Below are 26,364 nucleotides of genomic sequence, written 5' to 3' on the forward strand. Positions count from 1 at the left end.
TCAATTTTAGTCATAAATGGCTCACTAACTCAGCATCCTGCGTGATTTGATTTTTACCTTAGGCTTTCTTCTGTTTGTATTGTGTTAACAGAGTTAACTCATCCACTTTCTTTATATAAATATATCATACCTAAGCTTTTTTACAGGACTTTATTTCCACAAAATACTTCTAAGGAACAAAAAGAGAAGAGATAATCAGTAAGTGGATCCCTTATATTTTTTCAAAATACTAGGTGTCAATGGTGGGGTTGTCAATCTCAGAGCCATTCCAGTGGCCTCCTTACTAGAGGACAACAGCAGTCCCCTAAGTGAGATAGCTCATGCTGAAAAGTTTACTTCTTCACCACTGACTATTTATATACAGATGGATTCACCTACAATCTACAAATGTACCAAATATTTTGATTGAGGTCAGCAGGATCATAGTCTTACAATTTCACAGTTTCCCTTCACATTTTCCCCTGATATCTTCCCTTTGGCTTTGAGACTGCTTTTGATTTTATCTTCTGACATCTACTCCTGGGCTGAGTCTTACAGATTTTAGAGACCTCTAATTATTCTCCCCACATTCTCCTCACATTTTCATGATTTGGGTGCACTGCTTCTGGTAATAGACAAGCTCTCCTCCTGTTTTAATCCCCAAACCCATGCAAGCATACTCAGTATTTCTAGTTTCTCCAATAAGAGAGTGACCAATTTTCCTACAATACAAGCTTAGCCTCTTCTCTTTTAACTTTTCTCCTTCAGCTATACTGTTTCCCTATAAGCAGCAAGGACATGTGAGTGCTAAAAGCAGAGAAAATGGATATTTCAAGAAGCAGGGTACATGCTACATTAACTTTGGTCATGTACTGAACTTCACCTGAAAGCAAATATATTGTTCAATCAATCAGTACTCACAGAATGTTAGCTACTTTTAACTAAGTGGATCTTTCTAGACTAAAATATTAATAGTATTATAATAGGTAGCATGCACTGTGTGCTTCACATACTGTAACTCATTAAAGCCTCACAACAACCTTATGACTTAGATATTACAATAATCTCCATTTTCCAGGTGAGGAAACTGAGGCATAGTGACATTCAGTAATATATTAAAGACTAAGTAGTTAGTTAATAGTGGAGCTATAGCTTGGGCTCAAGCAGTAGTGCTTCAGATACTGCAGATTTACTTACTTTTCGAGCTACCAGTTCCTCCTGAAATTGACCAGGAAGGCGGCCTCCAGATCATAGAGAAGATGGTGAAAATGCATAGGGTGTGTAGTGAGGAGGTCATAGATCTGAGGATGGGGGCCAGACTATTAATAATTGTTTCCTTTCCTAGTTACAAAATAGATGGATAGAGTACAATTGGAATGCTCCAGCAGCATTTTTATTACAAATATTTAGGCATGCACACCCCTCAGCTGGGTGCAAAAACTCACTTGGAAGGTCAGTCTCATGAACTATTACTCTCATCATGCTGAATGGTGAAAATTCAGAATTGATGGCATACCTACAGCAAATTAAGAGCATTTCAGAGGATTTGGAAGTTTTCCTAATAGTCATAAGATTCAAAAAAATAGAACAGCGTGCTAACGGGTTTCATAATTGGGAAAGGATGTTCCCAGCTATTGGTTCTGAGACAGATATAGGAAGGAAAACCAAACCTTGGGAAGGAGAAGAGGTTCAAAGACAGGAAAGACAGGCAGGAAATATACCAGAACTTAAATGCTAAAATAAAAGCAGTGTCATGTCCAGGCACAGATATCAGTTTCTTCCAACTGTGCACCCCAAGTCCAAAATAGTAAGTATAACACTCAGGGTTTGTAAGGTAATCTGAGGTCAAAGATTGTAGGAATAAATAAAGTCTAGGTTTTGCAGTAGGTAAAAGTTTGATGAAAATATTATGGTATGAATTCTTTTAAAGAAAGAAGACCTCAATTCTCAGAGAGAAATCTTAAAGTTAAGGCAGTTCTGTACTTTAACAGCCAAATACAGGCACTTTTGAGAGTGAAAAGGGGGTGCTATTAATAATTAAACTAGACAATGACATAAATTGGACTGTTCCAGGTAAACCGAGACATATGATCACCTTACTTAAGTGCATAGTTATATGAGTGAGTTTATGTTCCAGTTTATTCCCAAAGTGATACAAAAAGTTTGAAATAATTAAAACAAATCTGGACTAGTGACTGCAATGTGTGAATTCTAGCCCCAGCTTGGTCACTAGCTAGATATGCAGATTTTGACAGGTCACATAATTTTTCCAAACATTTCTTTGTTTTCCCTCTTCCCATTTCTACTTATACTGCTAAGTTTAAAGTTCTGCAGAGGCTCAAATGAGGAAATGCTCTGAATGATAAATAAGATCATGTAAGCCTACTGGCATGGGAGGTTTTAAAGGTAGGTGAGATCAGCTGCTGTCTGCATGGATGATTTCAGGGCTACCAGGCAGACTCCTTAATCCTCTGAAACACCTTTCCCACTCCATCCAAGCCATAATAGTTAAAAATTAAGGAATTTATTTAAATATATCCAGCAAAATTCATACTAAGGATTTTCAGTTGCATATATATTATATGCATCTTGATCAATATAATGTTGACTTCTTTTTTTGTAAGGAGTATTCATTTTGGAATTGGATTTTAAAGGAAAACTAGACTAGGAGCCCCAGGAATCCCCAGAGGAGGCCAACAGGGTGTAAAATATGAAACGATATAAGCTGAAGACAGATTGTTCCCACACTACCAAGGCTGGAAGTCATTTTATATTAAAAGATATTTAAACTAAGACATAATCAATGCCCTGTTCTCATGCCACCAGCACAGTGTTTTGAAAAGTGAACTAATAATTGAATCAGCAAATTGTCTTGTCCACATAGCTTGGAGTGATTGGTTTGACAGACATTTTCATCTGCTGTTGAAGCTGACTGGTTGATCTGGCATTGCGTAAAAGAAGCTTATCATCAATGATGTGGATGTGGCAGGAGAAATTGCAGTTGATTGAAGGTATTCACAAAGTGAAAGTCTTTGATGATTGAATCCTGAAATATCAAATCTCAGAAGCTTCACTTGATGGTCCCAGTCCTCAAGGTCTTTGTGTTTGTTAGGTCCTGGAGCAGAGATTCTCAGTGAAAGTATTAGACATACACAGTATCAGGAACAGTTTAGGGCATGCCATAGTTACTTTGTTATCAGTGTTAAAGCACAGAAATTTGCAAATGACTCGCTATTATATAATAGATCTGATTCAAGTAATTTCTTGTAAAAGGTCACTTTGTTCTCTTTTACTCTACTTTCTTTCTTGAGGCAGAGGAAAGCTCATAATCTTGTTCAATCCATGTAAGAATCTCTAACATGCCAACATGTTAAATCCCTCCACTCTAGACTTGAGAATTTACACTGCATGGTATGTCTTAACTCACATTATCACATTTTTCACTAGTTACCTTCTATGAATATAGCTTGTTTAAGTCCTTGTTAAACTCATATCTCATGAACTTCAATATGATCTGAACCAGTGGAGCTTTGGAACGATGGGAAAAAATCATGTAAAATGTGGTTCTAAGCAAGGAAACAAGTCTGCCTACAAGTAAGACACATGAAAAGACATATCACCTCCCTCTAGAATGCCAGAGATGCCCATCATGGGAAGGGGCTTCAGGGTACATACATGTATACACACACACACGCAAACATGCACATGCAGTAGTCCTTTCTCTCTCTACTTGTATGCAAGTTGGTTAGTGTGTTTTCTATTGAAAGGTAGTAAGAAAGAAAAATGAAATAAAATACAGTGAAATGTAGGAAAGAAAGAAACATGAAAGATTGGAAGGCAGGCTACCTTTTAGCTGTCAAATTCCCACTTTCTTGCTGTGAGATTGTTCTTTGAGGTATTTTGCTTTCTTAACATATATTAGCTCTCACCTAAATCCTTCACAGTGCATTTAGAAGTAAATAAACCATTAATACGTTCATCTATATGAAATGTTCCTTTCACTGTTACCTCCGGTAGCCATTTAACTGAACTTGATATGGAGAACACATTGACATTGTAAAGGTTAATGGTCCAATGATTAACAATACTCATTTTCAGAAAATGGCTTTAGTCATTGTTTCATAGAACAAGGGGAAAAACAATTTGTTCAGTAGTCTCCAGTGACTGGGGGGATGTCTTTCTTTTTATCCTAAAAGCAGAATATTATCATTGTTCTCAAGCATATAACAGTGCTAACAAGTATTAGGCAAAGTGGCTCCTATTGTGTGTCTTTTTCTGTAGCTTGGTACCGAAGGGTTAAATGAGGCAAGAAGGCTTTCCCTGATATAGGAGCAGCCCAGAAGCAAATAATTGGAAAGAATCCAACCAGGTAGACAGAGCTTGGTATCAAGTATGTGGTGACAGGTGGCATGAGGAGCCTAGAGTCTGGATTTGCAAAGTGAAATCCATCAGGCAGATGGAGCAGGGCAACACAAGAGCTAGGAAGAAACAATATTTGGAGTTTCTTATGCTAGGCAAGCAGTGCATTGGGATCATAAGTAAAAGGAACTGTGAAAAGGTAAATCCTAGACAAATGTTAGAGGACTTCAATTTTTTAAAAATTGAGTGTTCATCTTTAAGAAAAGCAGAATCTTTATTAATACTTGAGTTCAATATAAGAGATCAGTCTTACTGTTACCTTTTATTAAGTGCTTACTGTGTGCCAAATTATGAATGTTTTCTGTATCTCTTATTTTATATCCTCCCCAAATTCATAAGGTATACATTGTCAGGACAACATTGCAGATGCAATGACCAAGACAGAGCAGTGCAGTGGCTTATCTAAGTGTCACAGCTACTAAGTGACAGATTGTCTACTCAGATACTACAGGGTTTTTTTTTTTCTTTAATTTATATTTTATGTTTGACTTCATTGGGTCTTCATTGCTGCACGCGGGCTTTCTCTAGTTGCGGCGAGTGAGGGTTATTCTTCGTTGTGGTGTGCAGGCTTCTCACTGTGGTGGCTTCTCTTGTTGCAGAGCACAGGCTCTAGGCATGCAGGCTTCAGTCGTTGTGGCGAACAGACTTAGTTGCTCCGCGGCATGTGGGATCTTCCCGGACCAGCACTTGAACCCGTGTCCCCTGCATTGGCAGGCAGATTCTCAACAACTGTGCCACCAGGGAAGTCTTGATACTATAGATTTTATTTGTTTGTTTGTTTGTTTGTTTGTTTGTTTATATTTTTATTTATTTATTTATATTTATGTATGTATGTATGGCTGTGTTGGGTCTTCGTTTCTGTGCGAGGGCTTTCTCTAGTTGTGGCAAGCGAGGGCCGCTCTTCATTGCGGTGTGCAGGCCTCTCACTATTGTGGCCTCTCTTGTTGCGGAGCACAGGCTCCAGATGTGCAGGCTCAGTAGTTGAGGCTCACGGGCCCAGTTGCTCCACGGCATGTGGGATCTTCCCAGACCAGGGCTCGAACCCGTGTCTGCTGCATTGGCAGGCAGATTCTCAACCACTGCGCCACCAGGGAAGCCCGATACTACAAGTTTTGATAACAAAGGCCGAGCACAAAATCTCCATTTAAGAGTAATGTGCTACTTCTATGTTACTTTCATCATTGTTGATATTGTCGTCATTACCATAATAACAGAAGAAGCAGTATCATCATCAACCTCATCTTTATCATGTTATACTGGATACTGTTCCCTGATTCTTTTTCCCTGTCCATGAATCCTGTTTCTGATAGTCATCCAAAAGATAACCATCCTCACCAAGAACCACAGCTATTAAGATTATATCTAAAGTTACCTTAGAAACTTCATATGGATTCACAGTCTCCAGTTATGAAAACAAAAGCTCTCAGAGGGAATCTAATCAAAGAATTTGGTCACATAGGTGATAGAAAAAGCTGAGAAGCCTATCAGGTGAGACTGAGGTTCCTCAGTGATAAACAACAGCTGGAAAGACTAAGGACAATGGAGAGAATGTATTTCTGGAGCTAAGAACCTGAAACCAGTGAGGAGGGGCTAAAACCAAGGCTAGGGACATCCAGTGCAAAATGGGATCACAGAAAGGATGGATCAAGCTGCCAGCTAAGCATCCCCCTATAGTTATACCTAAAGCACAAATAAGACCTGAATCACCTCCATAGATACCAACTGAGACAGAAGGAGGTGGGAAGAAATGCTCTGGCTTTTCCTTTCTTCCTGTCCTCACTAGCCAACACTCACCACTGCCTCATTGTCTGAACTCAGCAGGAAACCAGCTTACACAGGAACCTGGGAAATTAAACATGCAGGGTTACCACCTTGCCCAACTGAGTGAGGCAGAGGGAGGGTGAGGAATGGATCTAAGCACAAACAGGATGATAAATGTCACAGCAATCCATCTTCAAATGATGGCTGCTTATCTCTTTCAGAGACTCCTTCATCAAGTCCCCCAAACTGAATTTTCCATGAACCAAATAACCTGTATTAATCTACTATCACTGCTTTAAATTACTTCAAGTTTCTTACCTCACATTTCTGGGGGTCAGAAGTCTGAAATGGGTCTCACTGGACTAAAAATCAAAGTGTTGGCAAGTCTGCATTCCTTTCTGGAGGCTCTATAGGAGAATCATTTTCCTTTTCTTTCCTGCTATCTAGAGATTGTCCACATTCACAGTTTTATGGCCACCTTCTATCTTCAAAGCCAGAAAATCTCCTTCCTACTCTCTGACATCCTGACTCTCCCTCTCTGTCTTCCTTTTAAAGATCTTTGAAGGACCTGCCCACTCAAGGACTCTAGGGATTACATTGGGGCCCATGTGGATAATTCATGATTAGCTGCTTAGCAACCTTAATTTCATCTTCTACCTTAATTTTACTTTGCCATGTTAACTAATATATTCAGTTTCCCCAGATGAGGGCATGGACATCTTGGGAGTTGAGAGTATTATTCTGCTGAGCACATAACCTATTCTTTTAATTGTACCATTTCAAACAATCCCTGATTTTGATAAGAATTCACTGTGCTGATTTCATGCAATACAGTAACAGACAGGCAGAAAACTCATTTTATTAATGTTGATGAAATTCATTTGAATCTGATCAAAGGACTTACCAAATCTTCAGTGGCATTTTATTACCTAGACATCATTTTGGCTGCTTGGAAATTTTACCTTTTTTTCCTCAGAATTTTCATTGTTCTAGACAGCTAAACATGCTTATGATTGACTTCTGTTTAAATAAGGTGTCACTATTACAGGCACCAGGATTGAATAAAATTAATACCTACTTTCTATATAAAATAATAAATTAATAAAATATAAAATTAATACCTACTTTAGTAAATATAGATAATTGCATATTAGTATAACAAATTAGCTCAACCCAAATGGATTTTATTTTGTTTGTTGATCACTGTTGCTCAACTGTTTTGGCAAGTATCCTGGAGATGAAAATGGCTGCTTCTGAGAACTAACCTATACTCTGGAGTCTAATCTAGGGTCCTTTCCTTGGAATTAGGTTCTAGGTTTTAATATTTGAAATTCTGGCCTCTTCCCCTGGGGAATGATCCTTAGATAGACAAATCCTTGGTTAGCTATGTATCTCTGAGGCACAGAAAAATACCATTTGTCTCTTCAAATTGTCTTTTGGTCATATATTTTTTCTGATAAATCAATTGATTGGTGGCTAGGAAGACACTTTGACAGTGGATACACCAATATAAAGACATGAAATATGACATTTTTATTCAATTTATCAAATAATGTATATGGCAACCTACTAAAATGTTTAAATGCCTAGTTTGATTTTTATCACATCTAAAGAAATTCATATGCTTTGAATTTAATTTGACTTAATTATAGAATATACTTGATATATTATAGATTTTATCTATACATTCAAACACATATAGCTTTCTAGAATTGGGAGAGCAGTCTACTGATTTGTAAAAAGCAGATTCAACTACCTATGTCAAAATTCAAGTTTTCCCACCTTTTTGGCTGTGTGACTTTGGGCGAGGTACTTAACTTCTCTCTTTGCATATGTTTCCTCAAATGTAAAATGAAGACAAATGCTGCTATTTCTTAAAACCAATGTTAAGATAAAATAAGTTAATACATGCAAAGCATTTAGAGCAATGTTTTTCGATAATAAATGCTACATATCTTCAGTGTTAGAATAATTGGCTGATAACTATTTCATTTTTAGTTATTTTTCACCAAATTGATCTATTATTAAGGATTACAAAGCTCTTTTACATATACCTGGATACAGAGAGTGACCCATTGTTCTGCGTGTGTGAGCTTTTCTGTAAACACAGAGCTGTGGAACTGGCCATGTTCTGTCTGCAGGACTCCCTTTAAAGACATACTCTTCCTTAATTTAACACCTTAAAAACTTTCCATTATCCCGAAAACCCCTTTATTTTCAAGCAGATTACCTAGGTGTTAGTTGAAGTTATCCTTTTCACATAGCTAGACACATTCTAAAATAATGAAGAATGCCACATTAGAGAGAGGTAAATTTTAGGATTGATCAGAAGAACGAGAAATAGCATAAAATTGTCAGCAGCAGTAACTTGAGTTGCTTTTATGAATATACTTACGGGATACAGATCAATGCTTCTAACTCTCCAAATATTTTCCCTGACATACCCAGAATAGTGCCTCGGGTTCCACCCTTAAAGCTTCTGTGATTTCTAATCTAGCGTTCACACTTCACAACATTGAAATGCTTGTTAAAGGAATAAAACCTTTCTTATTTCAGCCAACAGCTCTGGGACCTACACTGTAGCCAGCTTGGGCATAGTCTTGTGGCAACTGGATAAACTTGAGGCATGTAAAGAATTGGAGAGATGTTCAAGGCAAAGGTCCAGGACTAGACGGACAAGTTTTGAAGAAACAGTTTCAAAGAACAGCTAAGCTCACTTTCCAATAATTGTTAGGGCAGGTACCAAATGGAAGAAAACAAAATGTTATTTCCCTGATAGAATCAGCAACTTCACACCTCAAGTATGGGCCCAACAGTGTGAACATACTTGAAGCTCTGGACACAAGTATTATTAGGTATTATTATCATTTTCTTATTAGGAAAAAAGGTTAGTCACCTTAACAAAGCAAATAGTTACCTTTCTTTGTTTCTCTGCATATTTCATGAGTAGAAGGTACTAAAGAGATAAGAGTAAACAAATAAGTAATATCTAATAATAACAAATTTTATGAAGAAAATAAAATGGTAAAGGGCTACTAACTGATCAAAAGCTACATTGAAAAGACAGTTTTATTAAATAATTTAAAATATTTATATTGTAGTTTTGATTTAGACAGTTGAAAACTTACTCTGTGCTATTCTAAGCAAAACACAAGTACATCATTTATATCACTTGTTTATTTCAACAATATGATGAGCCATTTTGCTGGTACCTCTGTTTTATAGACAACAAAATTAAATGTAAGGACAGTTAAACAAATTGCCTAAGTTCAGACTGGTAATATGGTGGACGTCAGACATATATTCAGGTTTTAAAGTTTGTGATTTATCACTTTGTGTGTGTATGTGTCTAACTAAAATTTTAGACCCCTTTGGCTAACTTATCCCCTCTTCCTCAAAATGAGAAATGGCTTCACCTGTGACTGTTCAGCAGACTCTCTTCTTCCTTCTTTCCCTGCAGCTTCCCCAACTCTTAAAAATCTTCACTCAAAAAGTTGTGTAAAAGAATAGGAGTTGAAGACATTACCCTCCCCAGACTATGTTTATTTTAATAGTCATCTCAGCCTTAACAGAAAATAATTTCTGATTTGGTGAATTTGGGTATTGAGTTGGGAGGGAATCACTTGGAGACTTTCCCAGGGCTCCATAAACCACACTGAAGTGTTCGCCATACTGCCTGAAATATGTGTCTTTTCTGTCTGGGTTTGGTTTTCTCTTCTCGGCCACTCTAATATTCCTTTTCCATGTTGGGCTATAACGTCTTCTAGCAACAGTCTTTTCTCCTGCTAAATACTGCTTCTTATCAGTTGTCCCTTACCTCTTCCTACCTTGATGATCATTTTATTGAACTAGACATCTTTAGGTATGCTAAGCTATTTTCTTGTTAGAGCCATGGTTCTGAAACTCGGCTCCATATTGGAATAACCTGGAGAGCTTATAAAAACCCCCATGTCCATGCTAATTAAATTGGAAGCTTGTGGAAGTGAGGCCTTGGCATAAGTAGTGTTCTAAGCTCCCCTGGTGATGGCAACTTGCAGGCAGGGTTGAGAATTATTGGGTAAAGCTTTAATCCCAGACTCCTAATGATTTTTATTTATTTATTTATTTTTATTTTTGGCTGTGTTGGTTCTTCGTTTCTGTGTGAGGGCTTTCTCTAGTTGTGGCAAGTGGGGGCCATTCTTCATCGCGGTGCACGGGCCTCTCACTATCGCGGCCTCTCTTGTTGCGGAGCACAGGCTCCAGACGTGCAGGCTCAGTAGTTGTGGCTCACAGGCCTAGTTGCTCCATGGCATGTGGGATCTTCCCAGACCAGGGCTCGAACCTGTGTCTCCTGCATTAGCAGGCAGATTCTCAACCACTGTGCCACGAGGGAAGCCCCTAATGATTTTTAAAAATTTTCTTCATCCCCTTCTCAAAGTATCCATCATTAGATTGCACCAGAACAGAGATTCATCTGTTCATTTGGTGGTTATAGCAAAGGAGCCGTTAGGTGGTCAGGGCAAGGTCCATCGAGGTTAGGCAATGGGGATATGGGTATGCAGCTTCAGTATTTTCAGTTCCCTCTCAGATTTTTTTTTTTTTTTTTTTTTTTTTTTTTTTTTTGCTTAGGTCTCATTCATGCACTCATTCAAGTCGCTGAAAAAGAAGTCAGCAGGAAAAGAGTATAAGTAGAGTTGCTCCTTAGGGTGATAATGCAAAGGGCAGAGGGTATAAGAGGAGGTAAGGGATCCCAGATCTCAGAAAAGTAGATGAGCTCAGAAGAGCCTGATGAGGTCAATGTCAGTGAGATTACACCTTTCACCTACACTCAGTGTCTGCCTCATGTTGAAAAGTATTGTGAGTGAATAGACTTGGCTTTGACTCTTGGCTGAAACTAAAATACAACAAGGAAGAGAAAATCTCTTAACAGTGGTTTCCAAGCTTAGAGGCACATTATAATCACTGGGGAGCTTGTAAAAATCCCCAGGCCCAGACCGAATTCCATGCTAATTAAATCAGAATGGCTGAGTTGGAGGCCCTGGCATCAATGCTTTTTAAAGCTCTGTGGGTGATTCCAACGTTGCATCCATTATAGCAGCGGTCCCCAAACTTTTTGGCACCAGAGACCGGTTTTGTGGAAGACAATTTTTCCACGACGAGGTGAGGGGATGGCTCAGGTGGTACTGCGAGCCATGGGGAGCGATGGGGAGCAGCAGATGCAGTTTCACTCGCTCGCCCGCTGCTCACCTCCTGCTGTGCGGCCCAGCTCCTAACAGGCCGAGGACTGGTATCAGTCGGAGAACGGGGGGTTGGGGGCCCCTGCGTTATAGAACCACTCTGCTAATAACCGCTTTTTAGAGAAAAATTCAAACTTTTCTATCTTTTGCCTATGGTGTTTGGCCAGGGCAGGAGGGTCAAAGAGGATGTTCTCATTCTTCCCTCCACCAGCCCCGTAAGTTATCCCTCTTATGGACACTCATTGACTAGAAGCTGTGGAATTGATTTCTGATCATGCACTTCATTTTCCTTGCACTAGACTAAGTCCTTCACTGCTCAGATCTTTAAAAGGACATTGCAACTCCTGTGGGAAATGATTTATAAGTGATAAGCCTCAAATTTAATTACGTGGACCTAGTTATAGGCTGTTTTTCTCTAATAGTCAGTAATCTATTTTTCCTTTAAGTAGTCAATGAATAGAATACATAATCGCCAAGTGTTTTTGAGTGACACATTATTTCAGTGGTCCTTTCCAGAGTGGCATGCAATAGACCTGATAATTGTCATTTACTGGGGCTCAAAGAATTAAAAAAAATTTTTCTCCCACCAAAGCCTTTCTTTACAAACACTTGTCTGATGGTATACATCATCTCATATGTAGTCATTGAGAGATTGCGAACAGGGAAAAGTGGGTGTTCTTTTCTTTTTAGACACTTCCAATCATTTTGAGGAAACTAAACACAGGCTCATACTTAATTTATTTTAATGGTTCTCAATTTTTAGAATGGCTATGAACCACCCAGGATGCTAGAAAATTTTCAAATTCCTAAGTTTTATTTTGAGACCTTGTGGTCGAGTAGTTCCTTTGCGTTTTCCTGGAATATTCATGTGGAACAAGCGGCCTTGATGATTATGCCATAAATAGTCAACTTTCTAAGTTTCACAGATAAAATAGCAATAATAATATCACCAATTTTTTGTGCTGATGGAATGGTATAATTTATATAAAGCACTTACCAGTGCCAGGTACATAATAAGTGAGAGGTAAACTACATATGTTGTATGTCAAATCATGTGGTATTGCATTACATTATTTTATATTACATATGAATGCAAAACATTTTAAGTAAGTAAAGAAGCAGTTTAAATAATAAGTGAAGGGATGTCAAGAGGTGGTCAAGGTCGGATAGAATTAATTAAAGAATGTTTCACTGTGTTGATGAGTTTTAAAGGGCCTTGAATCAGCAGCAAAGAAAAAAAAATAGCTATTACTCCTGTTAAAGAAATTGACATTTGACAATAAGTGAGAACATCATCACTGACTAACTTGGCTGAATCTCCTTGTTATTCTTATTAAAAGTTCCAGCTTTATGACAATGTATTATAAAATGATAATTTATCTTTGTTGAGTGATTCTATTTATGAACCATCTCATATCATTGAGTTTCTGGCTCATGTGTACATTTTAGTTAGCTGATGAATTAAAAGGTAAACTAATATCAGCCCAAAGCTGTCCATGATGGATGCTTTGTGGACATAATGCAATGGGAGGTGAAGAAACCACCTTGGTTTTTGCAAGAGTTGCAGGAGCTGGTGCTAACCAGAGGGAATTTGCCATATCCAAGGCAGATGCTACAGTCAATTGGCTAAATACTCTGAGTTAAGAAAATGTGCAAACATTTGTACAGTCTGGCTTTGGGGACCTCAACAATATCAAATTCACCATGTGAGTCAAGTGGATATATAACCTTTCCAAGCCTATAAAAGCAAACAGAAAATGGACTGAGAGAGAAAACAGCAATGAAAAGGCACACAGACAGATCTACAAGGTCCAGCTTTATACCTCTTTATAGGAGGTGGACTGCAAAGCATGCCAAGCTCTCCAAACTTTGCTATCTAGGCTGCCTTTTTTCCCCAAACAGAAAGAATGGCTCATTTGATCTAAGGCAGGAGTTTAGGATCTATAGTCATCCCAATGTAATATCAGGCATTTTACATGTCAGACTGTGCTAAGTCCTTATTTATGGACTCTGTTTTGAAGTTTAATGTGCCAAAATTTGTATTAATCTAAATACATTGGTTCAAATTACAAATATTTATTGAATACCCACCATGTGCTAGATAATAATATAAGTGACATTTGAAAATAAAAATGAATAAGACCTCCTTGAGTGCAAAAGTTATGTTCAATCCAGAGAATGTTGGCATGAGCCCATATGTAATGAGATACCTAAGTAATAATTAATGGAAGAAAGATTTCTGCATAAAGTCCAGGCATTCAAGTACAGACCTCAGTGGAAGGTGGAGACTTTGTTGTATCAGAAAAATATCAAGACATTTTTCAGTCTATGCATGTCTCTTATGCTTAAATTTTCAACGTGGAGGATGTAAGCATAGATAGTTTTAAAAATGCCCCCAGGAAGATTCTGACACTTATACTACTACCTGTGGTAAATCACCCAATTAAAGACAGGAAGGAGGAGTCTTTTTTCCCTCTGGGGTGATCTTTGAAATCCTTTCAGAAGAAGTAACACAAAAATAATTCCTTAATGTATTAAAAACAAACAAAAAAACTTTGAAAATAATTTCAGCAAAGGAAAAATAATTTCTACCTGAGGCACGGCACAGAAGTTCATGATTCATGATTTTGGGAGAACACCCATGTTCAAATCCCTTGCGACTGACATCCTATATGACGACACGTTAGTGTTATCAATGTGAAAAAGGGAAGAGGTATACCTAATAGCTACCTCTCCAAGGAGGACATCTCGGAGGGAGTCTGAGATGGTTAAACAACGTGCTTTATGATGGGCCAGCTTCACTGACATGTGCCTTTGCACTGGGACTTAACTCAGAAGAAAGTTCAATGCTTTGTAGTTGTTGTCTTGAAATCTTGTAATTGTTCATTTTATATTTGAATTTGTGGTTTTTAAGTAAAGCCCAATGGGACAATGGAACAAGTGCTGGTAGCTTCGAACCTTGGCTTGGAGTGGTGGCTTCACAGGCAGTGAAGTCTCCCATCACCTCCCCACTTGCCCAGCATGGGGTTCTTAACCTCAGCCTCCCGGCGCCCTGGAATCTGGGCTTCCTCAGCCTCCTCTTTTCCTCCTCCACCCCAGGACTGCTACAACTCTCCACTCTTCTTTCAGGGAGAGACCTCCATCCCACAGATCTGGGTTCCATCATGAAGAGACTCAGGGCAAGGCATGCTGACACCAACCCTGCTCCAGGCTGGCAGCTCCACAGCTGTTGGGTGGGTGAATCAGAGGAAATGAAGCTCTGGGCTGCCCCAGATCCAGACACTGGGCATGTCCTGAGTTGCAATCTTTTGAGAGTCACCTGTCTGCCAAGGGTTGGAGTGGGAAGCTGAGGGAAGGAGAGATTGATTTCCCGACTCATGGCCAGCAAGAGAGGTCTGTTTAGCAGCTGGCAGGAGGAGGACCCAGCAGCTGGTGAGTCATGTATGCTCACTGATTCCTGGGCCAGCACCCTGGATGCATGTGACATTCTGCATGTACCCTGCAAGTATTTTCATGCCTCAGGGAGGATGACATTAAGTAACAAATAAAAAACCCACCATGTTATGTCAAGAGAGAGTGTGTGAAATAATTTTTTTTTAATATTTTAGTACTTTTTATGTTCTTAGTATATGATGCAGGCATGATTATCCCCATTTTCCTGCTTTTAGAAAAAGGAGTGCTTCATTTTTTTTTTTTTTTTTTTTTGTTCTGGGTCTGTCTAATCATGTAGCTGGCCCTGTGCCTATGATCACCTTTGTCTATTAGCCTGAGTCTAAACAAGGCCATATGTCAAGATGCTAGTACTGATCTATATCAGGTTACTTTCTTCTTGGGGTATATGAATAAAATATATTCTACCCCCTTGCAGGTGGGTGGGTCTATGTTATTAATTCTCATCAACAGAATGTGAACAGAACTGAGGTGGGTCACCTTGAGACAAGGGCAGGGAAAAGCAGGTGTGCCTTTTCTTTTTTGTCCACCATCTGACTACCTCCAGATTGATGGGCCCTGAGACTCTCAATGACTACATGTTTCAGACCTTCTTTCCAGCCTCTTTCAATCAACGTGGGCCCATTAGACTCTAAATTCAGTGAAAAGCCAACTTGAATATGTTAAGCCACTAAATTTGGGGGTTGTTTGTCACTTGATCACCCTACCTCAACTTAATACAAATCATGATAACAGTCTCCAAACAATACTTGTCTGGCCCTACCTCTACTCAGAACTTAAGAACTCTCTACCTTAAATCAAACTACCTCTGAGTTCCTTTTGGAAGCCTTAGTGTATCAGTCACATATATTCATTAAATATTATTTTTAAATCATGTGGAATTTAGCCACTTTCACTTCCCTTGTTTGACATGAATATTTTTAAGTTTTTTAAATCTAAGTATAGTTGATTTACAATGTTGTGTTAGTTTCAGGTGTACAACAAATTGCTTCAGTTATATATATATATATATATATATATATATATATATATATATATATATGTATATTCTTTTTCAGAGTCTTTTCTCATATAGGTTATTAAAATATTTTGAGTATAGTTCCCTGTGCTATACAGTAGGTCCTTGTTGATTTTCTGATTTATATATAGTAGTGTGTATATGTTATTCCTAAATTCCTAATTTATCCCTCCCCCACCTTTCCCCTTTGGTAACCATAAGTTTGTTTTCTATGTCGGTAAGTGTTTCTGTTTTGTAAATAAGTTCATTTGTATCATTATTTTATTTTATTTTATTTTATTTTATTTTATTTATTTTTTTTAACATCTTTATTGAAGTATAATTGCCTTACAATGGTGTGTTAGCTTCTGCTTTATAACAAAGTGAATCAGTTATACATATACAATATGTTCCCATTTCTCTTCCCTCTTGCATCTCCCTCTCTCCCACCCTCCCCATCCCACCCCTCTAGGTGGTCACAAAGCACCAAGCTGATCTCCCTGTGCTATGCGGCTGCTTCCCACTAGTTATCTATTTTACATTTGGTAGTGTATATATGTCCATGACACTCTCTTACCCTGTCACATCTCACCCCACCCCCTCCCCATATCCTCAAGTCCATTGTCTAGTTGGTCTGTGTCTTTATTCCCGTCTTGCCACTAGGTTCTTCATGGCCTTTTTTTTTTTTTTTTTCCCTTAGATTCCGTATATATGTGTTAGCATACTGTATTTGTTTTTCTCTTTCTGACTTACTTCACTCTGTATGACAGACTCTAACTCCATCCACCTCATTACAAATACCTCCATTTCATTTATTTTTATGGCTGAGTAATATTCCATTGTATATATGTACCACATCTTCTTTATCCATTCATCTGTCGATGGACATTTAGGTTGCTTCCATGTCCTGGCTATTGTAAATAGAGCTGCAATGAACATTTTGGTACATGACTCTTTTTGACCTATGGTATTCTCAGGGTATATGCCAAGTAGTGGGATTGCTGGGTCGTATGGAAGTTCTATTTGTAGTTTTTTAAGGAACCTCCATACTGTTCTCCATAGTGGCTGTATCAATTTACATTCCCACCAACAGTGCAAGAGCGTTCCCTTTCCTCCACACCCTCTCCAGCATTTATTGTTTCTAGATTTTTTGATGATGGCCATTCTGACCGGTGTGAGATGATATCTCATTGTAGTTTTGATTTGCATTTCTCTAATGATTAATGATGTTGAGCATTCTTTCATGTGTCTGTAGGCCATCTGTATATCTTCTTTGGAGAAATGTCTATTTAGATCTTCTGCCCATTTTTGGATTGGGTTGTTCGTTTTTTTGTTATTGAGCTGCATGAGCTGCTTGTAAATCTTGGAGATTAATCCTTTGTCAGTTGCTTCATTTGCAAATATTTTCTCCCATTCTGAGGGTTGTCTTTTGGTCTTGTTTATGGTTTCCTTTGCTGTGCAAAAGCTTTTCAGTTTCATTAGGTCCCATTTGTTTATTTGTGTTCTTATTTCCATTTCTCTGGGAGCTGGGTCAAAAAGAATCTTGCTGTGATGTATGCCATAGAGTGTTCTGCCTATGCTTCCCTCTAAGAGTTTGATAGTATCTGCCCTTACACTTAGGTCTTTAATCCATTTTGAGTTTATTTTTGTGCATGGTGTCAGGGAGTGTTCTAATTTCATACTTTTATATGTACCTGTCCAATTTTCCCAGCACCACTTATTGAAGAGGCTGTCTTTTCTCCACTGTATATGCTTGCCTCCTTTATCAAAGATAAGTTGACCATATGTGTGTGGGTTTATCTCTGGGCTTTCTATCCTGTTCCATTGATCTATATTTCTGTTTTTGTGCCAGTACCAAACTGTCTTGATTACTGAAGCTTTGTAGTATAGTCTGAAGTCAGGGAGCCTGATTCCCCCAGCTCCATTTTTCGTTCTCAAGATTGCTTTGGCTATTCGGGGTCTTTTGTGTTTCCATACAAATTGTGAAATTTTTTGTTCTAGTTCTGTGAAAAATGCCAGTGGTAGTTTGATAGGGATTGCATTGAATCTGTAGATTGCTTTGGGTAGTAGAGTCATTTTCACAATGTTGATTCTTCCAATCCAAGAACATGGTATATCTCTCCATCTATTTGTATCATCTTTAATTTCTTTCATCAGAGTCTTATAATTTTGTGCATACAGGTCTTTTGTCTCCTTAGGTAGGTTTATTCCTAGATATTTTATTCTTTTTGTTGCAATGGTAAATGGGAGTGTTTTCTTAATTTCACTTTCAGATTTTTCGTCATTAGTGTATAGAAATGCAAGAGATTTCTGTGCATTAATTTTGTATCCTGCTACTTTACCAAATTCATTGATTAGCTCTAGGAGTTTTCTGGTAGCATCTTTAGGATTCTCTATGTATAGTATCATGTCATCTGCAAAGAGTGACAGCTTTACTTCTTCTTTTCCGAGTTGGATTCCTTTTATTTCTTTGTCTTCTCTGATTGCTGTGGCTAATACTTCCAAAACTATGTTGAATAATAGTGGTGAGAGTGGGCAACCTTGTCTTGTTCCTGATCGTAGTGAAAATGGTTTCAGTTTTTCACCATTGAGGACAATGTTGGCTGTGGGTTTGTCATATATGGCCTTTATTATGTTGAGGAAAGTTCCCTCTATGCCTACTTTCTGCAGGGCTTTTATCATAAATGGGTGTTGAATTTTGTCAAAAGCTTTCTCTGCATCTATTGAGATGATCATATGGTTTTTCTCCTTCAATTTGTTAATATGGTGTATCACATTGATTGATTTGCGTATGTTGAAGAATCCTTGCATTCCTGGGATAAACCCCACTTGATCATGGTGTATGATCCTTTTAATGTGCTGTTGGATTCTGTTTGCTAGTATTTTGTTGAGGATTTTTGCATCTATGTTCATCAGTGATATTGGCCTGTAGTTTTCTTTCTTTGTGACATCTTTGTCTGGTTTTGGTATCAGGGTGATGGTGGCCTCGTAGAATGAGTTTGGGAGTGTTCCTCCCTCTGCAATATTTTGGAAGAGTTTGAGAAGGATAGGTGTTAGCTCTTCTCTAAATGTTTGATAGAATTCACCTGTGAAGCCATCTGGTCCTGGGCTTTTGTTTGTTGGAAGGATTTTAATCACAGTTTCAATTTCAGTGCTTGTGATTGGTCTGTTCATATTTTCTATTTCTTCCTGGTTCAGTCTCGGCAGTTTGTGCATTTCTAAGAATCTGTCCATTTCTTCCAGGTTGTCCATTTCCTTGGCATAGAGTTGCTTGTAGTAATCTCTCATGATCATTTGTATTTCTGCAGTGACAGTGGTTACTTCTCCTTTTTCATTTTAATTCTATTGATTTGAGTCTTCTCCCTTTTTCTCTTGATGAGTCTGGCTAATGGTTTATCAATTTTGTTTATCTTCTCAAAGAACCAGCTTTTAGTTTCATTGATTTTTGCTATTGTTTCCTTCATTTTTTTTTCGTTTATTTCTGACCTGATCTTTATAATTTCTTTCCTTCTGCTGGCTTTGGGTTTTTTTTGTTCTTCTTTCTCTAATTGCTTTAGGTGCAAGGTTAGGTTGTTTATTCGAGATGTTTCCTGTTTCTTGAGGTAGGCTTGTATTGCTATAAACTTCCCTCTTAGCACTGCTTTTGCTGCGTCCCATAGGTTTTGGGTCGCCGTATCTCCATTGTCATTTGTTTCTAGGTATTTTTTGATTTCCCCTTTGATTTCTTCAGTAATTACTTCGTTATTAAGTAATGTATTGTGTAGCCTCCATGTGTTTGTATTTTTTACAGATCTTTTCCTGTAATTGATATCTAGTCTCATAGTGTTGTGGTCGGAAAAGATACTTGATACGATTTCAATTTTCTTAAATTTACCAAGGCTTGATTTGTGACCCAAGATATGATCTATCCTGGAGAATGTTCCATGAGCACTTGAGAAAAATGTGTATTCTGTTGTTTTTGGGTGGAAAGTCCTATACATATCAATTAAGTCCATCTTGTTTAATGTATCATTTAAAGCTTGTGTTTCCTTATTTATTTTCATTTTGGATGATCTGTCCATTGGTGAAAGTGGGGTGTTAAAGTCCCCTACTATGATTGCGTTGCTGTCAATTTCCCCTTTTATGGCTGTTAGTATTTGCCTTATGTATTGAGGTGCTCCTATGTTGGGTGCATAAATATTTACAATTGTTATACCTTCCTCTTGGATCGATCCCTTGATCATTATATAGTGTCCTTCTTTGTCTCTTGTAATAGTCTTTATTTTAAAGTCTATTTTGTCTGATATGAGAATTGCTACTCCAGCTTTCTTTTGATTTCCATTTGCATGGAATATCTTTTTCCATCCCCTCACTTTCAATCTGTATGTGTCTCTAGGTCTGAAGTGGGTCTCTTGTAGACAGCATATATATGGGTCTTGTTTTTGTATCCATTCAGCCAGCCTGTGTCTTTTGGTGGGAGCATTTAATCCATTTACATTCAAGGTAATTATCGATATGTATGTTCCTATTCCCATTTTCTTAAATGTATTGGGTTTGTTATTGTAGGTGTTTTCCTTCTCTTGTGTTTCTTGCCTAGAGAAGTTCCTTTAGCATTTGTTGTAAAGCTGGTTTGGTGGTGCTGAACTCTCTCAGCTTTTGCTTGTCTGTAAAGGTTTTAATTTCTCCATCAAATCTGAATGAGATCCTTGCTGGGTAGAGTAATCTTGGTTGTAGGTTTTTCTCCTTCATCACTTTAAGTATATCCTGCCACTCCCTTCTGGCTTGCAGAGTTTCTGCTGAGAGATCAGATGTTAACCTTATGGGGATTCCCTTGTGTGTTATTTGGTTTTTTTTCCCTTGCTGCCTTTAATATGTTTTCCTTATATTTAGTTTTTGACAGTTTGATTAATATGTGTCTTGGCATGTTCCTCCTTGGGTTTATCCTGTATGGGACTCTCTGTGCTTCCAGGACTTGATTAACTATTTCCTTTCCCATATTAGGGAAGTTTTCAACTATAATCTCTTCAAATATTTTCTCAGTCCCTTTCTTTTTCTCTTCTTCTTCTGGGACCCCTATAATTCGAATGTTGGTGCGTTTAATGTTGTCCCAGAGGTCCCTGAGACTGTCCTCAGTTCTTTTCATTCTTTTTTCTTTATCCTGCTCTGTAGTAGTTATTTCCACCATTTTATCTTCCAGGTCACTTATCCTTTCTTCTGCCTCAGTTATTCTACTATTGATCCCATCTAGAGCATTTTTAATTTCATTTATTTTGTTTTTCATCATTGCTTGGTTCCTCTTTAGTTCTTCTACATCCTTGTTAAATGTTTCTTGCATTTTGTCTATTCTATTTCCAAGATTTTGGATCATCCTTACTATTATTATTCTGAATTCTTTTTCAGGTAGACTACCTATTTCCTCCTCATTTGTTAAGTCCGGTGTGTTTTGACCCTGCTCCTTCATCTGCTGTGTGTTTTTCTGTCATCTCACTTTGCTTCTCTTACTGTGTTTGGGGTGTCCTTTTCACAGGCTGCATGTTCGTAGTTCCCGTTGTTTTTGGTATCTGTCCCCAGTGGCTAAGGTTGGTTCAGTGGGTTGTGTAGGCTTCCTGGCGGAGGGAACTAGTGCCTGAGTTCTGGTGGATGAGGCTGGATCTTGTCTTTCTGGTGGGCACGTCCACGTCTGGTGGTGTATTTTGGGGTGTCTGTGGCCTTATTATGATTTTAGGCCGCCTCTCTGCTAATGGATGGGGTTGTGTTCCTGTCTTGCTAGTTTTTTGGCATAGGGTGTTCAGCACTGTAGCTTGCTGGTCATTGAGTGAAGCTGGGTCTTGATGTTGAGATGGAGATCTCTGGGAGATTTTTGCCGTTTGGTATTATGTGGAGCTGGGAGGTCTCTTGTGGACCAGTGTCCTGAAGTTGGCTCTCCCACTTCAGAGGCATGGCCCTGATGCCTGGCTGGAGCACCAAGAGCCTTTCGTCCACACGACTCAGAGTAAAAGGGAGAAAAAATAGAAAGAATGAAAGAAAGAGGCTATAATATAGTGAAGTAAAATAAAGCTATTGTAAAGCAAAGCTATACAGACAAAATCTCACCCAGAAGCATATACATATACACTCACAAAAAAAAAGGAAAAGGGGAGAAATTAATATAGCCTGATCCTAAAGTCCACCTCCTGAATTTGGGATGATTCGTTGTCTATTCAGGTATTCAGCAGATGCAGGCACATCAAGTTGTTTGTGGAGCTTTAATCCGCTGATTCTGAGGCTGCTGGGAGAGATTTCCCCTTCTCTTCCCTGTTCGCACAGCTCCTGGGGTTCAGCTTTGGATTTGGACCCGCCTCTGCGTGTAGGTCGCCTGAGGGCGTCTGTTCCCCGCCCAGACAGGACGGGGTTAAAGGAGCAGCTGCTTCGGTGGCACTGGCTCACCCAGGCCGCGGGGAGGGAGGGGTACAGAGGAGGCGGGGCGAGCCTGCCGCGGCCGAGGCCGGCGTGTCGTTGCACCAGCCTGAGGCGCGCAGTGCGTTCTCCCGGGGATGTTGTCCCCGGATCCCGGGACCCTGGCAGTGGCGGACTGCACAGGCTACCAGGAGGGGCGGTGTGGAGAGTGGCCTGTGCTCACACACAGGCTTTTTAGAGGCGGCAGCAGCAGCCCCAGCATCTCACGCCCGTCTCTGGGGTCCGCGCTGATCGCCGCGGCTCACGCCCTTCTCTGGAGTTCGTTTAGGCGGCGCTCTGAATCCCCTCTCCTTGTGCGCAGTGAAACAAAGAGGCAAGAAAAAGTCTCTTGCCTCTTCGGCAGCTGCAGACCTTTTCCTGGTCTCCCTCCCGGCTAGCTGTGGTGCGCCAACCCTTTCAGGCTGTGTTCACGCCGCCAACCCCAGTCCTCTCCCTGCGATCCGACTGAAGCCGAGCCTCAGCTCCCAGCCCAGCCCGCCCCGGCGGGTGAGCAGACAAGCCTCTCGGGCTGCTGAGTGCTGCTCGGCGCTGAGCCTCTGTGCGGGAATCTCTCCGTTTTTTTCCTCTGCGTCCCTGTTGCTGTGGGGTCCGCGCTGATAGCTGCGGCTCGCGCCAGTCTCTTAAGTTCGTTTAAGCGGCGCTCTGAATCCCCTCTCCTTGCGCACCAGGAAACACAGAGGGAAGAAAAAGTCTCTTGCCTCTTCGGCAGCTGCAGACTTTTTCCCCGGACTCCCTCCTGGCTAGCTGTGGTGCGCTAACCCCTTCAGGCTGTGTTCACGCCGCCAACCCCAGTCCTCTCCCTGCGATCCGGACCGAAGCCCGAGCCTCAGCTCCCAGCCCTGCCCGCCCCGGCGGGGGAGCAGACAAGCCTCTCGGGCTGGTGAGTGCTGGTCGGCACCGATCCTCCGTGTGGGAACCTCTCCGCTTTGACCTCCGCACCTCTGTGGCTGCGGTCTCCTCCGTGGCTCCAAAGCTTCCCCCCTCTGCCACCCGCAGTCTCTGTCCGCGAAGGGGCTTCCTAGTGTGTGGAAACCTTTCCTCCTTCACAGCTCCCTCCCCCTGGTGCAGGTGCCGTCCCTATTCTTTTGTCTCTGTTATTTCTTTTTTCTTTTGCCCTACCCAAGTACAGGGGGAGTTTCTTGCCTTTTTGGAGGTCGGACGTTTTCTGCCAGCGTTCAGTGGGTGTTCTGTAGGAGCAGTTCCACGTGTAGATGTATTTCTACTGTATCTGTGGGAAGGAAGGTGATCTCCGTGTCTTACTCTTCCGCCATCTTCTCTGTATCATTATTTTAGATTCCACATATAAGTGATATCATATATTTGTCTTTCTCTGTCTGACTATGATAATCTGTAGGTCCATCCATGTTGCTGCAAATGACATTATTTCATTTTATATATATATATATATAATATATATATATTATATATATATATAATATATATATATATATATATATATATATATATATATATATGACATGACTTTAAAAAAAGGGGTAAGGAGACTTGGGATTGAGCCTTGGGATCTCTGAGTCTTGGGATCTCTGCATCAGAAAAAATACAGAAAATGAGGATGGGGATATGTAGTCAAGTGGTGGAGGAAATAGGGAAATTCACATCTCTGTATGAACTGGAAAGTCAAACCAAAACCACAAAAACACCCAAGAATGTGACTCATCACTTCAGTTACTTTCATAACATTCAAGTAAAATATTAAATCTATGGACATGGAGTAAAAAGAAGAAAATACTCTGGAAAAGTATGCTCTGTGAAAGCCCTTGAACCATGAAAACTAGTCAGCTCTGTTGTCTAGGCTTACAGCTCCATACATATTCAACTTCACCCATGGACATGTGTGTTGCTAAAAGTTTAAACTCTCCTTGCCAGAAGCATTGAAATAGAAATGGCCGTATTAATAAATATAAGACATTTATTGCTCTTTTTCTAAACTCTATAATTATTTTAGGTGAAAAAAGAAAAATTACACTTGAATTCCTGCCTCTGTTAAACCATTTGATATCCATGAGACAATGAAAACATGTGAAGATACCCAAACATATATTTGGATTTCTCATGATCCCTTGAAGAAAAATAACGTCCTCTATATTCAGTCATCTCTTTCATTTAAAAAGTAAAACCAAGACACAGCTTCCTTTGTATACATTTTAATGTTTTAATTACAGCAGTTCTCATTTGTCATAGTAATGTGGAACTGTAAAATAGGCCATGCAACCTGAAATCATACAAAGGGATTGTAAAAATCAATGGGAAATTTTCTGACTATTCCACGACCTTTAAAAATCTTTGTCAAAACATTAAAAATTTACTTATTTTCTTATAAATGTATAGGAAAGGGAAAAAATATAGTCAAATATTTTAGATGTTATAATTTAAGATATTGGAAATATTGAAAATTGCATTTTTATTTCTTTATTAAAAATCTTATTAAGAATAGTTTGAACATTGTATTCTTGTATAATTTATAATAGAGAGCAATATCTTACATATGCATTAGCAAAGTATATTACTCTTTCCTGGGTTTGAACAGCTTCGAATATTTAACCCTGTGTATTTTCAATGTCATGGTATATTTCCAAGTGTTTCTTATTTAATTTTTTTTTACATTATCACTTTCCCTGGGACATCTCTTTTTTTGTCACAACCACTTCCTCATTTACTTCGGTAAGTTGGCATTTACTGGGTTTCTCTAGCTGCATAACTAGAGTTTCTGGAATGTCAGCAGTGTCAACGTTCAGCTGTTTCTTCTGTAAATTCCTGTATGTTCAATTCAAATTTCACTTTTGTCATTATCACATTTCGTTTCTTTTCTGTTCTTCCATCATTGTTTACCAATTTCCTCTTTTATTTGTAAAATATCCCATGGTCTTATGCCTGGGAGGCAAGGAGGAAGCAAAAACTAAACACTTTGCTGCCTGTGTGTGAGATTCATAACAGGTATGCAGTGACCAGTGACCAACAGACTTGAAAAGAAGTGATGTGACTGGTCATTCATCACAATGTACATCTGTTATTCACAGAGATTTGTGAACTGAAGAGCTGTATCAGTGAAGTTTATACTTTATCCAGTTACCAGAGTTAACATACCATGGTAACTGAAATTTGAATTGTGTTGCTGGGGACTGGCATTATTTAATTTAGCTGTTGTTAACGGAAATATATGCATATTAGAACCATGGAGAAAGCGGACTGCCTGATTTTTGTAATATTCTCAAGTACAGTATATAAAATGACCTCATGGTTTCAGATACTATTCAGTAGTTTTGCCTTTTTTCCAAAATAAACACATCTTTAAACTCTTGTATATTTATCAATTTATGTCCAAATATCAGACCTCAGTGGGTAGAGATTTTTATGAAATATTGTTGATCATTTCACATAAAATTAGTTGAATTGGGCAAGACTGACCCATTTGCTTTATTAAAATTTAACTAATCGTTGAATTATATCTTACAATGTCAAAAATATTGACCCACTGCTTTCATGAGAAGAAAACAGATCTAGCCAAATTATTCCAATGAAATGCTTCCTTATAGTTCCACAGGTTTAAAGAGGTTGTAGCTTGGCAGACTCAGTACAATTCAGGTCTATTGCAATTCATCTGGAGTATTGATGTTAATTGAACGATGTAAATGATATATTTAGTCCTGTACTGCACAGTTTCTTCATGAAATTTGCTGTTTTTGATTTTTCATACATAACAGAGTTATGTAATTTGTTTAGTGAGATATAGGAGGGAAAATATTAGGTGTATATTTAAAGAGTCACGTGAGTTTCATTCCTGCTGTTTTCCCGAGTGGGAAGAACAGAGGGAAAGAAAAATAACATTTCTTAACCTGGTGTTTGCCACTTTATATATGTTATTTCACTTAATTATCATAACCAGCCTAGGATGAAAACATGGTTATCACCATTTTACAAATGAAGAAGTAGAATCTCAGAGGGAAGACATAATTTTCCAGGGACACAAAGCTAGTACGTGATAGCTTGGAGATTTATATCCAGACTTGTCTACTCCCAATAGTCACACTATTTTTTAACACCAGCAGATGCAACATTTTATCATACATTGCAGACTTTTTGCTTGAT

This window comes from Balaenoptera acutorostrata, chromosome 12, assembly GCF_949987535.1.
Source record: "Balaenoptera acutorostrata chromosome 12, mBalAcu1.1, whole genome shotgun sequence".
In the NCBI taxonomy this organism is placed as follows: domain Eukaryota; kingdom Metazoa; phylum Chordata; class Mammalia; order Artiodactyla; family Balaenopteridae; genus Balaenoptera; species Balaenoptera acutorostrata.